Source organism: Oryctolagus cuniculus, chromosome 5 (assembly GCF_051225735.1).
Source record: "Oryctolagus cuniculus isolate XC-2025 breed Fujian yellow rabbit chromosome 5, ASM5122573v1, whole genome shotgun sequence".
Classification (NCBI taxonomy): domain Eukaryota; kingdom Metazoa; phylum Chordata; class Mammalia; order Lagomorpha; family Leporidae; genus Oryctolagus; species Oryctolagus cuniculus.
In genome coordinates, this window is record NC_142871.1 from 142,882,848 (window position 1) to 142,898,241 (window position 15,394).

Genomic DNA, 15,394 nt, shown 5'->3' on the forward strand with positions numbered 1-15,394 from the left:
GTGGCCTTGAAGGATGCACTAAGGCTCCCACGGTGGGCCAAACACCTTTGGAGGTAGGGAACACTTGTTCCTTGCTCTACGGATAGTCTTAGCTCCAGGCCCATGCTGGCTGAGGAAACTCTGAGAGACAGGCAGCCGACTGGCCTGCCCTGTGGTGTGGGATGCTGGCAAAAATGTGGAGAGGGCATCTAGCCAGTCATCCCCCAAGGCTCAGGCCCTCAGGCCTGCTTGCCCATGACAACTATGCTGACCACCGCGTGGACATTGCCACTGCCACCACCAGCTAGCACCACCCCTGAGTCCAATGACAGCCATGTCCATCCCATGGCAGGTGTGCTCCTTCCACCACCTTACCCCACCAGCCTGCTTGAGCCTGGGGCCAGCACATCCCAGGTACAGCTTCAAGCACTTCCTGCTATGCTTCAGCTGCAGCTTCTCCAGGGCCATGCACCAGCCTGTGGTACCTGGACATGCATGCCCTGCTGCACTTCCGGCTACAACTGTGGGCCCTGCTGTTGGGCCTCCTGCAAGCCAACTTCTGCCTCAGGAAGGAGCTGCTCCTCTACTGCATCCACATGATTGTGCCACTAGTCAGGGCGCTGGGCTGGCACTTCACAGTCTTCGCGGGTGCTTCGCTGACAGGACCCATCTTCTCTGGATGGGGTGGGGCAGCTCAGGGCCGTCTTCTTTATGCTCCCTTCCACTGGCCAGGGCCAAAGCCCACAGCAGCAGTGCTGCCCCAGCTCCTGCAAAGGAGAGAAAAGGCCTGAGATTATCCTGGAACAAAGACACTGTTCCCCACGGGCTGTCTGTGGTCACCCTGCCTGTGTGCCTGTTCTGGTGTGGTGGCCCCTGCCTGTGGTTGCTACTCACCCTGTTTCAGGGGCCCTGTGCTGTGCATGCCTGTCCAGTCAGAACTTCCAGAACCTCTGTGAGACCTCCCCCTGCACATTAACACCTGAAGACACTTGGCGGTGGAAGCGTGTGTGGCCCAGGAGCCTCAGGGTCACACCACGCTGCCACACAGCTCACCCCACCCTGCCTGCCTGAGCCTTTCTTTAGCTTCCAGACCTCCTCTATCACCTTGAGAGGCCACTTGGGTCCCAAGTCCCAGCCAGGCTCCAGGGTCACCTCGGTTTGCTTAGATATGGTCCAGTTTGCAGCCACAGATGCCTGCAGCAGAGGCCAGCCTGCTGGAGCGTGGAAGCCCAGCGCACCTGCTGCAGGGCAGTCTGGAGAGGACTGAATAGGTGTTCAAAGTCCTCAGTGTGGGTTTTGGGGAGGCAACTCAATTCCTTTGTGGTTTGGGGGGGATGTGAGTGGCTTTAGTCTTTGGTGTACAACCAGAGTTGACTCTTTCATGTTTTGAGCATTTTAAACATACAGCAAAGTGCCCCTGGAGGATGTGAAGAGACCATTTAGAATGTCAGTGCATGCCTAGGTTGAGTCTCTGCAAGCCACAGGCTCCCTGCTCCTCTGTCCCTGTCCCAGTCACTATTAAACCATTTAGGGAGTAAGAAGCAAAATTACAGGGCAGATATGTGGGCACGGATGATACTCACAGAGAAGGGAACCCCAGACTCTTAGGTCTTGCCTCTCTGCCATGCAGATATGGTGGTCACTGTGGTGTTGTGACAGCCGGTTAAGGACAGCGTGGCCATGTGGGCCATGGTGGGAAGTGAGATGACTACTGTGCCCAAGCATCCTGCAGAGATACAGGGCCCCAATTCTGAGGGTGGCAAGTAGGCCAACACTGCTTCACCTCACACTGTCACTCTCATGCCAGGGTGGGGAGGAACACTTGGCCTCTGTGAAACTGCCCTGCCAGGTAAATCAGTGGCCTGTGGAGTTGTGAGTATGCCACAGGTAGACACAACAGAGCCAAACTGGACAGAGAAAGTAGCACCTGCCATGCTGTGTGCTGAGCTCTTTGATTCATTGGTGGCTTCTGCTCCTGATCCCCCATGGGACTGGGTGCCAGGGTTGGTATAGGAAGTCTGTCTGAGAACCCCGTGGCCAGGCAAGGGCTTCCTTGACTGACCCTACTTGCTGCACAAAATTTTTGCACTAAATTATGCTGTTTTCTTAAAGCTTTATTTTACATTTATTGGTTTACTGGAGAAGCAGGATGGCAGGAAGGGTCTGGCTGTGCAGTCTGGAATGTGACCATGGAATTGTGAGGAGTGACAATAACTGGTGGTTCCCTGTTACATGGTGACACAGCTGCTCAGTCTCAAGTGCCTGTTAAATTATGAGTTGTCACAGAGTCAAAAGCACTTTGGATGAATAAAGTATGTATCTGTCTAGAGCTGATACTGGTATAATATTTTCATTTTTTGATGTAGTCTAATTTATATTTTTTTTATTTTATTTTATATTATTATTATTATTATTTTTTAAAATATTTATTTATTTATTTGAAAGCCAGAGTTACGCAGAGGGAGGAGAGGCAGAGGCAGAGAGAGAGAGGGCTTCCACCCTCTGGTTCACTCCCCAACTGGCTGAAACAGCCGGAGCTGTGCTGATCCAAAGCCAGGAGCCAGAAGCTTCCTGCAGGTCTTCCCACATGGATACAGGGACTCAAACACTTGGGCCATCTTCTACTGATTTCCCAGGCCATAGCAGAGAGCTGGATCAGAAGCAGACAATCCTGATTAGAACCCGCACTGAAGGTGGCAGCTTTACTCGCTACACCACAGGGCTGGCTCCTAGTCAAATTTATATTAATCTTTCCTTCTGTCCAGTACATCCATATAGCTTCACTTAATTTTGACTTAATTTAAATAGCTAAACATAATTTTTATCTTTTTCTTTGAGGCAGCCTTGGAAAGATGACCCTCACATTAATATAATCAGGACTCTAGTTTTAGTGATTTTGATATTTTGATACTCCTGGATTCTACATTGCTTCTCTTTCCTACTGAATCTTCATCAATAAAGACCCAGGAGGACCCAGCACTGTGGTTCAGTCTGTTAGGCCGTGGCCTGAGGTCCTGGCATTCCTTATGGGCGCTGGTTCATGTCCCAGCTGCTCCACTTCTGATCCTGCTCCTTGCCAATGCGCCTGTGAAAGGTGCTGAGGATGGCCCAAGTTCTTTGATCCCTGCACCCATGTGCAAGACTGGAAAGAAACTCCTGGCTCCTGGCTCTGGCCAGTCTGGGCCTCGGGCATTCTGGAAGCTCTTGGAGTGAACTAGCAGATGGAAGACATCTCTCTCTCTCTCTCTCTCTCTCTCTCTCTAACTCTGCCTTTCAAATAAGTCTTAATAAAATTAATAAAGACCCAGGATTTGCTGAGGTCTGAATTTCTAGTCACTTCTTTATGCTCCCCATTCCCCTCTTTTTTAACTAGAATTTCTATAAGTTTGCCAAGCATTTGCTGCCATTTTGTGTGGGTGTGGTGGGAGCAGTAAATATGATGTTGGTTTCACAGATATAAAGATGGAGAAGGATGAAGGCAAGGAACTATACTCCTATCAGTTCATCAAAGAAACCTCATTCAACCTATACCCCACCCCGCCCCAGGGGCTCATGTCTCTGCCATTTTCAAAATTAACCGCGTCTCTCAAAAGGTCCCCATGCAATTACAGCATCCATCCAAGGGCTCAGTCTTTCCAGTCCCTGTGGATACCATCAAAGGATTTAGATTGTAAAATTAAATGTTAATTCCTCATAATGTTTTTTTAAAAATCTTTAAGTCTTCAGAGAGGCATATGTTTTACAATGAATAGAAGGGTTTGGTTTACTATTTACCCCAACCTGTCTAGATTAGAGGATAAAGTTGTCCTCTGCCTTTTAATTCAAAAGATGTATATTGAAATGAATTGTTTTGTATTAGTGTCTTACTATACATGTTATATATATATATATATATATATATGCTTTTGATATCACATATATACATACATTACACACATATATATCTGAGGATACTTCAAAAAATTGTGAGAAAATAGAATTGAATTCTGGCACAGGCCTTGTGGCACAGCAAGCTGGACACTACTAGAGACACCTGTATCCAATACTGGAGTGCTGGCTGAAGTCCTGGCTACTCTTTTTCTTTCTTTTTTTAAAAGATTTATTTATTATTTGAAAGGCAGAGCTACAGAGAGGCAGAGGCAGAGAGAGAGAGAGAGGTCTTCCATCCAATGGTTCACTCCCCCAATGGCCACAATGGATGGAGCTGCACCAATCCGAAGCCAGGAGCCAGAAGCTTCCTCCAGGTCTTCCCACACCAGTGCAGGAGCCCAAGGACTTGGGCTATCTTACACTGCTTTGCCAGGCTACAGCAGAGAACTGGATCAGAACTAAAGCAGCCAGGTCTCAAACTGGCACCCATATGGGATGACAGCAGTGCAGGTGGTGGCTTTACCTGCTACACCACAGCACCAGCCCCCTGGCTACTCTATTTCTGATTCAGTTCCTTGTTAATGAATCCTGGGAGACAGCAGATGATGCCAAATACTTGTGCATCTTTTGCCCATATGGGAGACCAAGATCATCTTCCTGGCTCCTAGCCTTGACTGGGACCAGCCCTGAGTGTAGCAAACATTTAGGAAGTGAACCATAGAATAGAAGATCTGTTTCATCCTCTCTTCTCTTTCTCTCTCTCCTTTTCAAGTAGCTGAAAATAAACACAACTTCTTAAAAAGATAAGTTTATGCAAAATAAATTTGAAATTCATTCATAGTTTGTTCATTATATGCATTTCCATGAACTTTGAAGTTGACTATAGATATAGATATAGATAGATGATATAGATAGACAATATGGATTGTCACATTATTGGCAGGAGTGATAGATCCAAACAAGGCCAACCAAAATCTTTCCCTAGAACAGTGACACAGAGGCTGAGAAATTAAGACTCCTTCCCACACTGTCATGCAGGAAAGGCTTTCCATAAACTTGTAGATCTTAAAAATACAAATTAAAATAGAATTGTGTGGGGCCAGCACTGTGGCTTAATAGGCTAAGCCTCTGCCTGCGGTGCCAGCATCCAATATGGGTGCTGGTTCTTGCCCCAGTTGCTTCACTTCTGATCCAGCTCCTTGCTAATGCACTTGGGAAAGCAGCGGAGGATGGCCAAGTGCTTCAGCCCCTGCATCTACAAAGGAGACCTGAAAGAATCTCCTGGCTCCTGGCTTTGGATCAGCACAGTTCCAGCCACTGCACCATTTGGGGGGTGAACCAGTAGATAGAAGAAATCCTATATTTTTTCTTTGTCTCTCCCTCTCTATAATTCTACCTCTCAAATAAATAAAACTTTTTTATCTTTTATTGAATGAATATAAATTTCCAAAGTACGGCTTATGGATTACAATGGCTTCCCCCACATACCGTCCCTCCCACCCACAACCCTCCCCTTTCCCACTCCCTCTCCCCTTACATTCACATCAAGATTCATTTTCGATTCTCTTAATATACAGAAGATCAGCTTAGTATACATTAAGTAAGGATTTCAACAGTTTGTTCCCACACAGAAACATAAAGTGAAAAATAATAGATGATTTTTTTAAATGATGATGAAATCAGATCAGACCTATTGTCATGTTTAATCCCAGTGAGAGTCAAGTTGGGAATTGATAATTTCTTTTTTTTTTTCTTTTTTTTTTTTTTTTTTTACAGAAGATCAGTTTAGTATACATTAAGTAAAGATTTCAACAGTTTGCACCCCCATAGAAACACAAAGTGAAATATACTGTTTGAGGACTCGTTATAGCATTAAGCCTCAATGTAGAGCACATTAAGGACAGAGATCCTACATGAGGAGTAAGTGCACCGTGACTCCTGTTGTTGACTTTACAAAGTGACACTCCTGTTTATGGCATCAGTAATCTCCCTATGCACCAGTCATGAGTTTCCAAGGCTATGGAAACCCCTTGAGTTCTCCGACTCTTATCTTGTTTAGACAAGGTCATAGTCAAAGTGGAGGTTCTCTCCTCCCTTCCGAGAAAGGTACCTCCTTCTTTGAAGACCTGTTCTTTCCACTGGGATCTCACTCACAGAGATCTTTCATTTAGGTTTTTTTTTTTCTTTTTCTTTTTCTTTTTTTTTTTTTGCCAGAGTGTCTTGGCTTTCCATGCCTGAAATACTCTCATGGGCTTTTCAGCCAGATCGGAATGCCTTTAGGGCTGATTCTGAGGCCAGAGTGCTGTTTAGGACATCCGCCATTCTATGAGTCTGCTGAGTATCTCGCTTCCCATGTTGGATCACTCTCCCCTTTATTTATTCTATCAGTTAGTATTAGCAGGTACTAGACTTGTTTATGTGCTCCCTTTGACTCTTAGTCCTTTCATTATGATCCATTGTGAACTGAAATTGATCCCATTAAACATAAGTGTGGGAATAAGAGAGGGAAGAGATATATAATTTGGGACATGCTCAAGCTGACTTGCCCCAAATGGTAGAGTTAGAAACATACCAGGGGACTCCAATTTAATCCCATCAAGGTGGCATGTACCAATGCCATCTAACTAGTCCAAGTGATCAATTTCAGTTCACAATGGATCATAATGAAAGGTTCTATTTTATATAAATTTGGAGCTTTTTTCTATCTCTGTGAAAAATGACACTTGAATTAGAAAGAAATTGAGTAATGCAGGAATTTTGAAAATTTAATTCTTCTAATCCATGAACACTATCTGTCTTCCTATTTGCTAATATCTATTTCATTAATGCTTATAATTTTCAGAACATAGGTCTTTAATCTCTTTTTTGTTTATTCCTATATATTTATTCATTTGAGCACTGCTATGAGTGAAATGTTTTCTTAATTTCATATTATAGTATTTTGCTGCATATACTGATTTTTGCATGTTAATTGTACAATAAGATCATCTCTTGTGCAAAGAGATGTAATTTTATTTCTTAAGAATTTTGTGTCTTTGATTTCTTTATTGTGAAATTCTTGTAGCAGTTCTTTCAATACTATTTTTTATTTAAGTTCTGAGATTAAGCACCCTTACCTTGAGCCAGAACTTACAGGAAAAAGTTTCGGTTTCTCTTTATTGATATCCACCCTAGCTTTTGCTCATCATATGTTACCTTTTTGCATTGAGGTATGTTCCTTCCGTAAGTAATTTGTTGAAATTTTTTTGAATCATAAAATGATGTTGAATTTTGTCAAACCCTTCTTCTACATCTTTTGATAAGATTACATTGTTTTTGCCTTTATTATGTTAATGTAGTACATCACAATCCATAGTTTTCTGTATGTTCACAGATCTTTTGGATAAATCCAACTTGATCATGATGAATAATTCTGGTAATTTGCTATTGAAATTGTGAATATTTTGGTGAGAATGTGTGCATCTATATTCATTAGGAATATTGGCCTATTTTCTTGACATGCCTTTATGTGGCTTGCATTTCAAACTGATACTAGCCAAATTCAGGCTTTCATAACAATAATCTCATGGGAACTAATTTGAAAGGGCACACCCCCAGGACCCAAGTACCTCCCATTAAAATCCGTCATGTAAATGTTTAACCACCACTGAATAGCATCCTGCTGCAGACCAAATATTTAACACCAGGACCTTTGAGGGATATTCAGCCTCCAAAACATAGAACAAAGTCACATATCTCCTGGAGACTGGGGTGCTAACATGTCTGTATCAGTAGTGACTATGTCTGAAGCATGGTCATAGATGGTATAGTTCAGTAATCTGGGTCCAGAGTATGGGTACATGTGGAACATTAGTGACTTTAGGGTCTGGTTTCAATGTGGTTCACTGTGGAGGTGGTTTACATACCTAAGGCACAGGTGCTCATGTGGTAGCAGAATTGAGGTCCATGACACAGACGCCTGCAGAGTGACCATGACTCTGAGACCCAGAGTAGGAAAGAAGCTGTAACAATGCTTGCGGCACTTTTACCCATGTTTATAGCTTCAGGGACATAGAGTAGAATACATGTGAGATTGGGAGAATGGCTACCCCAATCAAGGGTGGCACAAAAGGGGCTCCTTCTTGGTGTTGGGCATAGCAGCAGCTCCATCTCCTGAAAGATTTTGGCAGCAATGGCTATTCATTTTCAGTGAGCTCAGTGATAAAGTTTCCAGTGTCCTTTGCAAAGCTTAACACCAGAGGTGATGGTGGAAGTCACCATATGGCTGATATTAGCATCTTTGCCCTTCTTTGTTTCTTGAAATCTCCAGATGTCTCAGATATGTTGAACTATCCATTGATCTTTTCTTTGTTACTTATACTCATTGTTTCTCCACCTTGATGCTACAGATTCTTAAATAAATACCTGGGCACACTCAAGGCTGTTTTAATAATGAAAGGCTTTCTTGACTGATTGCTGCCTTCTTTTTTTTCTTTTTGGATGAGTGAAAAAGCTTGGGCATCTACTTTGTCATCCGTTTGATGTCACTGTTAATTGTAACTTATTTATGGACATTACTTGTCCCAGCTAGTTTGGGTGGCTATAACAAAATATCATAAACTAGGTGGCTTAGATACTAAATATTTCTTTCTTACTTTTCTGGAAAGTGGGAACTATAAGACAAGGTGCCAGCAGATCTAGTATTTGGTAGGTCTTTGTTTTGGTTTGAAGATAGTATTCTCTCTGTATCCATGCAGGGACATTTTCCCTGTATTCTGATAAGGATACAAGTCCTATTTAGTGCTCTATCCTCATGATATAATCAGTAAAGGCCTCATATCCTAATAAAATTATATTGGATGATAATATTTTTCAATATACAAATTTTGGGGGCAGAACAATATTCGGTTCATAACATTACTAATTTTGAAAAGAAACAAGGAAATAAGGAATGGAGAAAGTGTGGAACGTGTGAAGAAGGAAAGAGGAAGGAAAGGGAAAGGATTCAAAAATTTCATTCAAATAATTACAATTCAAGATCATAATATTCATTTAAAAATGAATGACTTCCACCAGGCAGGCTCCTGCCCCGTGCCCGAATTAGTGAGGGGGCACAACGCTTGGGGTGAGGGAAGGGGGGAACCCTGTGTGGAAGAAGGGAACCGGGGCCTGCTCCCGACCCGCCTGCCCGCCTATGCAGTGGAGAAGGGGGCTGGGACAGGGGAGGGGGGCCCAGGAGCATGCAGCGCCCCCCGCGGGGACTGGGGAGTGACAGAGAGTAGCTCCTGACCAAGGTGTCTGTGACAGGACATGGGGGTGGGGGGAGTGTGACGGCCCCCCTGGGCGGGGTGGAGGGAGTGTGACAGCCCCCCTGGTTAGGGTTTGGGGCACGGTTACTGCAGGGCCTCCGCCTAGGGGCCTCTCGCCCTCGTGCCTGGCCGGCTGGAAGCCCTGCTCCACGCCCTTCACCTCCGGCTCTGTCTTACCCCAGTCGCTGATGCAGGTGGTGTAGGGTCGCCCTCGGGTGAGCAGCTTCAGCTTGGGCATCCAGCGCTGGCGCACAACCGGGCGCACGTTGGGGCACATGCCAGCCGTGATGGTGTTCCTCTCGCTCTCCTTGAAGTTCCGGCAGTGGTTCTTAAGGGCGCGGAGGGCGCGGCTATCCAGTGGTTTGCCGGTACCACAGCTGGGGGCCAGTGCGTTCCGGTCAAAGGAGGAGGCGAGGAGCGGCCACCGCAAGACTTGGTGCCTGGTTCCTGAGCTGCGCCCTCGTGATGCACACCTTGGCACCTGCCACCAGCTCCGGCTTCTCAGAGGGGCCGCCTTCGTCGTGGAGCTTGGGTTGACAACGGGTGCTGATCTGGTCCATGAGCTGGGCCGGGAGCGACGCCAATCTCGCCACACCCGGATCCGACTGCTGGTTCCTGGAGGGCATCAACCTTCTTGGCTGTCAGGCCCACATTCATCGCTCTGTGCACGGTGCACCTGTTGCAGATCTGCCGGCACTGCTCATCCAAGCCTTCCTCCCCTGCGTCCTCCTCCTCGTGGTAGGAGACGGGTTGTCGTTGGTGTAGGGGCTCCAGGTTCCTGGGCTCCTGCACTCTGACGGGCTGGGCACGCTTCCCACATCCGCAGCTGCCGCCACTGCCCTGCTGGCCGGCTGCCTGCGCCACCCCCACGGCCAAGGCCACCCTGGCAGGGGCCTGCTGCCAGGGCTGCGGGTTGGCCGCCAGGTTCAACATGGAGAACTTGGCCATCTTGCGGCTACTGCCACTGCCGCTGCCAACCCCGGCCTCCTTGGGGCCACCATCTCACAGCTGCTTGACCCCGGGCGTGCACTGCACCAAGTCCGACTCCTGCTGCTCCGTCCTGACCCGTGGCACGAGGGGCAGTGGCGAGCTGCAGGCCGGCCAGCCGGAAGTCTGGGCCACGGGGCTCTGTGGCTCCAGAGGATGGCGCCGCTAGGTGTGCAGGCCCTGCAAGTTGCCGCTCCTGGAGCTCACCTTCAGGAAGAACTCTGCGCCATTCTCCAGGATCTCCTGGATCTGCAGGAAGCCCGCCGTGTCCGTGAGCAGGAACTGGTCCCCCACGTTCATGCTCAGCGGCCCGTGTAGCAGAAGCTCAGGGTCTGCTGGAATGACTGTGGCTGCACGGCCAGGGGCAGCTCCACCACGGCACTGTGGCTGCTGTTGAACAGGTCCCGGAAGTGGGAGCTGCTGGCGGCCAGCACGGCCCTTGACCCCCACCGACACCTCACAGGGCAGCCCTGCAAGTGCTGTTCGCTGAGGCACTCCAAGATGCCATTGCTGAAGTTGGGGTTCTCCATCTGCAGGCTCTGCACCAATGGCTGGGCTGCACGGTGCCACGCTACAGGGGCTCCAGGAAAGGATCCGCAGCAGCAGTTAGGCGCCGGCAAGGGGCCTCGGCCTCCGCCTCTGCGGCCTCCATGGCCTCCACGGCCTCCGCCTCAGCAGCTGTGGCAGCCATGGCAGCCACTCATTGTTAAATTTAATTGTTCTCGAATAGCTAAAGCAATCTTGTACAACAAAAACAAAGCTGGAGGCATCACAATACCAGATTTCAGAACATACTACAGGGCAGTTGTAATCAAAACAGCATGGTACTGGTACAGAAACAGATGGATAGACCAATGGAACAGAATTGAAACACCAGAAATCAATCCAAACAGCTACAGCCAACTCATATTTGATCAAGGGTCCAAAACAATCCCTGGAGTAAGGACACTCCATTTAATAAATGGTGCTGGGAAAATCGGATTTCCACGTGCAGAATCATGAAGCAAGACCCCTACCTTTCACCTTACACAAAAATTCACTCAACATGGATTAAAGACTTAAATCTACGACCTGACACCATCAAATTATTAGAGAGCATGGGAAAAACCCTGCAAGATATAGGTACCGGCAATGACTTCTTGGAAAATACCCCAGAAGCACAGGCAGTCAAAGCCAAAATTAACATTTGGGATTGTATCAAATTGAGAAGTTTCTGTACTGCAAAAGAAACAGTCAGGAAAGTGAAGAGGCAACCAACAGAATGGGAAAATATATTTGCAAACTACACAACAGATAAAGGGTTGATAACCAGAATCTACAAAGAGATCAAGAAGCTCCACAAAAACAAAGCAAACAACCCACTTAAGAGATGGGCCAAGGACCTCAATAGACATTTTTCAAAAGAGGAAATCAAAAGGCCAACAGGCACATGAAAAAATGTTCAAGATCACTAGCAATCAGGGAAATGCAAATCAAAACCACAATGAGGTTTCACCTCACCCCGGTGAGAATGGCTCACATTCAGAAATCTACCAACAATAGATGCTGGAGAGGATGTGGGAAAAAAGGGACACTAACCCACTGTTGGTGGGAATGCAAAGTGGTTAAGCCACTATGGAAGTCAGTCTGGAGATTCCTCAGAAACCTGAAAATAACCCTACCGTTCGACCCAGCCATCCCACTCCTTGGAATTTACCCTAAGGAAATGAAATTGGCAAACAAACAAGCTGTCTGCACCTTAATGTTTACTGCAGCTCAATTCACAATAGCTATGACCTGGAACCAACCCAAATACCCATCAACAGTAGACTGGATAAAGAAATTATGGGACATGTACTCTATTGAATACTATACAGCAGTCAAAAAAAAACGAAATCCAGTCATTTGCAACAAGATGGAGGAATTTGATAAACATCATGCTGAGTGAATTAAGCCAGTCCCAAAGGGATAAATAGCATATGTTCTCCCTGATCAGCGGCAACTAACTGAGCACCAAAGGGGAAACTTGTTGAAGTGAAATGGACACTATGAGAAACAATGACTTGATCAGCTCTTGTCCTGACAGTTGATGTACAATGTAATACTTTATCCATTTTAGTATTTTTTTTGTTCTAGTACCATTGGTTGAACTCTGTAATTAACACACAATTATTCTTAGGTGTTTAAATTTTAACTGAAAAGTGATCCCTGTTAGGAATTTGGAAAACATTATGCTGAGTGAAATAAGCCAATCCCAAAGGGACAAATACCACTTGTTCTCCTTGATAGGTGACAACTAACTGAGCACCAAAAAGGAAACCTGTTAAAGTGAAATGAACACTATGAGAAACGGTGACTTGATCAGCCCTCACCCTGACTGTTGATGAGCAACTTGATATGTTATCCCTCTTAGTATTTTTTTTGTTTGTTCTACTTAATACTTTTGGTTGAATACTGTAATCAATACACAATTCTTCTTAAGTGCTGAAACTTAACTGAAAAGTGATCACTGTTAAATATAAGAGTGGGACTAAGAGAGGGAAGAGATGTGCAATTTGGGACATGCTCAAGCTGACTTACCTCAAACGGTAGAGTTAGAAACATACCAGGGGATTCCAATTCAATCCCATCAAGGTGGCATGTACCAATGCCATCTCACTAGTCCCAGTGATCAATTTCTGTTCACAATTGATCATAATGATAGGACTAAGAACCAAAGGGATCACATAAGCAAGAACAGTGTCTGCAAATACTAGCTGATAGAATAAAAAAGGGAGAAAACAATCCATCATGGGAAGTGAGATACACAGCAGACCCATAGAATGCCAGATGTCCTAAACAGCACTCTGGCCTCAGAATCAGCCCTTAAGGCATGCGGATCCAGCTGAAAAGCCCATGAGAGTATTTCAGGCATGGAAAGCCAAGACACTCTGGCAAAAAAAAAAAAAAAACCTAAATGAAAGATCTCTGCGAGGGAGATCCCAGTGGAAAGAACGGGTCATCAAAGAAGGAGGTACCTTTCTCTGAAGGGAGGAGAGAACTTCCACTTTGACCATGGCCTTGTCTAAATATGATCAGAGTCAGTGAACTCAGGGGGCTTCCATAGCCTTGGCAGCTCATGACAAGAGCCTAGGGTGATTGCTGATGCCATAAACAGGAGTGTCAATTTGTTAAGTCAACAACAGGAGTCACTGTGCACTTACTCCTCATGTAGGATCTCTGTCCTTAGTGTGCTGTACATTGTGATTTAATGCTATAACTAGTACTCAAACAGTATTTTTCACTTTTTGTTTCTGTGTGGGAGGAAACTATCGACATCTTTACTTAATGTATGCTAAACTGATCTTCTGTATATAAAGAGAATCAAAAATGAATCTTGATGTGAATGAAGGGGAGAGGGAGTGGGAAAGGGCAGGTTTGCCGGTGGGAGGGACATTATGGAGGGGAAGCCATTGTAATCCATAAGCTGTATTTTGGAAATTCATATTCATTAAATAAAAGTTTAAAAAAATTTAATTGTTTTCAAAAATGATGTATAAATTACTAAATTATGTGCTAATACAGGACTAGAAAATATTTGAATTATTGGTCCAAATATGACACCAATATGATATGGTTCCAAATATGTATCTATAATACATTATAGAAAATTATACTGTATCTTATATGATAGTTTCCACCCTAATTCTGGGTATCTTTTGGACAGAAATCAATGTCTTGATGGATCTAACTTAAGAAAGCCAAAAATCTACAATCCTGGCCAAGAGTTTAAGACTACATCACACAGTCTGGCACTGAAGATCTCCAACACTTGCTTAACGAGAGATACTGGGCTTCTACTGATGATGCAATTAGTGGTTAAGAAGAGATCATCATCACAGGAAGCTCAGCAAGTTAGAGATGCTGGGGATGGATCCCAACTGTGTGAACCCAGTGCTAAGAGGACAGTGTGGCAGATGGAGCTCTCAAAGCCAATCACACAGTTCAAAAGTCAGCCAGCCAACCAATCATGCTCATCTCACGGAGATTTCAGTAGGGAGAAAACAGAAAAGGTCAGGGCAGGATGAAAGGACTTTAAGCAGGACTCAGTCACAGGCAGATGGTGGAATATCTGAAGCTGAGGAAGCCAAAGGTCAGACAGCTGAACTGGATACTAAAGGGTTCATTTACACTCTTCTATAGTCCCGAAGTACAGCCTGATACTTTTTAAACCAGTGTATTAATTATGTCACTTTCATCTTATCAAATACAAAGGAAAAATGGGACAGCAAATTTCTGAATCTGATTCAAATATGTACAACACATATTAGTGAAAGACTTCTAGCAAAGAATTATTCAAATATTCCATTATTCCAATATTCAATATAGAACAGTATATACTTTTATATAATTTTAAAAGTACGATTTTGGCCAGTGCCATGGCTAACTTGCTAGTCCTCTGCCTGCAGCACCGGCACACCCCGGGTTCTAGTCTGGTTAGGGCGCCAGGTACTAGTCCCGGTTGTTCCTCTTCTAGTACAGCTCTCTGCTGTGGCCAGGGAGTGCAGTGGGGGATGGCCCAAGTGCTTGGGCCCTGCACCTGCAAGGGAGACCAGGAGGAAGCACCTGGCTCCTGGCTTTGGATTGGCACAGCACGCTGGCTGTAGCAGCCATTTGGGGGGTGAACCAACAAAAGGAAGATCTTCCTCTCTGTCTCTCTCTCTCTCTCACTAACTCTGCCTGGCAAAAAATAAAAATAAAAAAAGTACGATTTTAAAAATACTATCCAAATAGAAGAAGGAATATCTAATTATAATTAATGGAAATATGAGAAGTGTAAATTAAGTATATCTGCATCAGACTGTAAAATGTGGCATCAGATATGGGTAAGCTACAATGTTAGGAGTGCAGGTGCCATGATTAACAGGATAAACATTGATGTTATCTATAATTACCTCATTTTTACTTAAAACACAGGTAATGAGGGAACTCAGAGTCTCTGAAAGTAAAGCGAGTTAGGACCTATCCTCAAAGCTGCTTACCTTCAAGCAGACAGCAAAGACTTTAACCACAAAGGAGTAGGGCAGGAAAGTGAGATCAGTGACAGTCCCACTACAGTGGCACCAGATAGACAGCAAGGCTCCTATAACCAGACCTGCATGTGCAGACAGAGACAAACCTGCCCTAACACCAGGTGAAGAGCTGCACCCAGGTAGGAACAGACAACTCTTTCAGCCTGCATCACCTTCAGCCTCTTTTGGGCTTGGCACACAACTACAAGGTAATGCCAACTTACTCTCAAAATGCACAGC

The 15,394-nt window shown here is 45.2% G+C and overlaps 2 long non-coding RNA genes across 3 annotated transcripts in view; both read right to left on the reverse strand.

Moving 5' to 3' along the window:
• LOC138849694 (uncharacterized) overlaps positions 1–15,394 on the reverse strand; it is a 335,854-nt gene that overhangs the window by 2,507 nt on the left and 317,953 nt on the right. The gene's annotated exons all lie outside the window — the stretch shown is intronic.
• Positions 613–10,666, reverse strand: LOC127488844 (nucleus accumbens-associated protein 1). The gene is made up of 2 exons (XR_016233506.1): positions 9,234–10,666; positions 613–746 (listed from the first exon to the last, which is right to left on the reverse strand). It is a non-coding gene; the product is annotated as a nucleus accumbens-associated protein 1 (long non-coding RNA).